This window comes from Octopus bimaculoides, chromosome 3, assembly GCF_001194135.2.
Source record: "Octopus bimaculoides isolate UCB-OBI-ISO-001 chromosome 3, ASM119413v2, whole genome shotgun sequence".
Lineage (NCBI taxonomy): Eukaryota > Metazoa > Mollusca > Cephalopoda > Octopoda > Octopodidae > Octopus > Octopus bimaculoides.
In genome coordinates this window covers 39531041-39533923 of record NC_068983.1, presented here as the reverse complement: position 1 = coordinate 39533923, position 2883 = coordinate 39531041, and positions in this window count along the sequence as shown.

The following is a 2883-nucleotide window of genomic DNA, read 5'->3' as shown; positions in this document are numbered from 1 at the left end:
ACACATACCTACATTTGTACTTAGGTACAATCATACATAATATACATACATACATATATACTTGCATATATATAGATGCATACACATATCTACATCCGTACGTACGTACAATCATGATACGTACATACATACATAGATACATACATACATATATACATATAGAAGTATACACATACCTTTATCTGTACGTACGTACAATCATACATACTTAATATGCATACGTATATACTTGCATATAAATAGATGCATACACATATCTACATCCGTACGTTCGTACAATCATGCATGCATACATACATACATACAAACATACATACATACATACATACATACATTTTAATATATATCACCGGCCAGCAGAATCTATTGCCACTTAAAATCCAACTACCGAGAAAATGACGTCGCCTGATAACTTGTATTTATCTCCTCCTAAAATCAATCCTTTTAAAGTCATCATCGATCTCAATGTTATTACTATAGATTATTTTTTTTAGGAATGTCCGTGTTTATTTGTTATCCGCCTGCTTGTCTGCTTGTCTGTCTACTTGTTTAGCCTGTCCTTTGTCTCTTTCAGTTCCGTTCTCTCTATTTTAGCTTCTTTCTTTCTTCGTACTATTTGTGCAGCAGTCGTCGTCGCCAGAGGTATAACGACACAAAGAGGGAACGTCTGTGCAGCCGTCCTCTCAAATATTTCCCTGTACTCAGGATAGTTTTAAAAGATTCATTGTGGAATAATGATAGTCGAAGATGTTCTTGTGTGTTTAAGAAGTTATATTTTCTTATGAAAACTACACACGTAGATACATATATCCATACATACTAAACACGTAGAAAATCACGCATACGTACTTATAGAAATACAACCAGACACACACATGGATTGGGGGATGGTGAAAGGGAGAGAGCTCACTGAATTATAATTATTATTCAGTTGTATTGTATCAGGAAAATGCAAATTTGGCGCAGTGATAACATCTTGTGACTTTCTCAATATGCTTGTTTACCAAGTTTTCGTTACTTAACAGAATGTACAAGGTCTCTTCAAGGCACAAGTCGCATATGCTTGATAAGATATTATACGCGTATACAATTTTTATTATTGACCATTCTATTTTATTTTGTAGTTTTTTCCTTCTTTTAAATTTCCGTATTAGTTCCGCTAGTGATGTTGCATATCGCCGGCATATCTTTTGGAATGAAGAGATATGGTTTTGCGATAACGGACATTGAACTGGTTTTCGGAGGCTCCAATGAATGCTTATTTATGTTGCGAGGTGGTGATTGTGCTTTTGTATATAATGTTTTTCTGCATGCATTGGTTCATGAGCGGACATGCAGATTTCTTGCAACAGCTGCAATCCTATGCACTATTGTTATTTTTGTAGTTATTTGGTGAATTTTTGTTTTTGTTTTTGTGATGCTGTGGTTGATTAGCAGTGTCTAAAGTGTTCTTGATGTTATTGCTTGTTTTGCTGATTCTTTTTGAATTTTTGTTTGGGTCCTGTTTTAATTACCGTGGTCGCTATCCACGTTTTTGTGATCCCTACTGTGTTTAATTTTGTTATTATTCCTAAACTCTGTGTTGTTTTGTTCTGTTTGTTCTTTGTCTGTAATCGTTGTTTGCATGTACATCTTTTTATTGTTGTATTTGTGTATGCAGTACTCCATGTTGTTGGATGAGGCGTACGATACTTTCACTGTGTACTTGCTGAAGATACGATGGTATTTATGCGTTTTATGGAAGCACCTATCTAACGCTGGAAGGAACTGTGTGTCTGTGTGTGCGTGTAGGTGTGTTTGTGTGTGTGTGTATGTGACCAAGCGTTAGTATGTATATGGATGTATATGTAAACGACCACGTATGTGTAGGTATGGGCCGATTTTTAAAGGTCAACGTGTGTAACCGACCATGAAGAACAAATCAACAGTACAAAGAAATCAAATGCCAATCCCTTTAAAAATTAACAGACTCACTATCCCATTACATCTACATATTCAAAGCAGTTTGCCAACGGTACTTTGGCAACAATACACCTTTGATAAACTCAGTGGTTACAACTAACTCCAGGCCACGACAGACAGAGAGGATGCTCTCGAAGCCGAGAATTTGAATTTATGGAGACAATATTTACAAATCGCCTGAGGAAACACAACTAGATCTCATGATGCAAGAAAAATGGTTGCATAATCAAGTACCTGCTTGCAGAGAGAACTGCATTGCGTAGAAACAATTGTAGTGATCGAAAATAAATATCCAACTGCACTGCTTGTTGAATCCAAATTTTTTCAATTATTTATTTACACACGACAGAAGCCTAAACCCAAACCTGGAAGTACTTATAATGCTACTACTGGATAGCACAAGGTAAAATCTGAAGGTGAACGAGCTTTATAATGTACTTTATTGCGTTCTAAATAGATATATATATATTTTTACTCTTTCATTTTTCTCTCTTTCTATCTCTTAGTCTTTTATCTCCTCTTTTTCCACTATTCTATCCTATCACTCTGTCACTTTCTCTCCCTCACTTCTCTTCCCTTGCTCACGTGGCTCCCACGTGACCATCAACCATCTTTTTCTCTTCTCCTAACTTGTGTTTCTTCCTTTCTTTCTCTCCGTTGTAGCTGGAACAAGGAAGACGTGTTCTTCTCTGTCTCCAGTCCAAGCTTCATTTACGTGTTCGCCACCACAAGCTCGTTTAGGCTTAGAAGCCCTTCCTGTTTATTTTCGCTGTCCTGTTTGTGTTACCAATTTTGACACTCCGCAAAATGCAAAATTTTTTTAAATTTGCTTTGCGGGTGTAACTGCTTTTATCGAAAGAGTATATTGTTATTAAATGCTCGAAATACGAGAGTAGAAAACAGCCAACAACTGATGAAGGG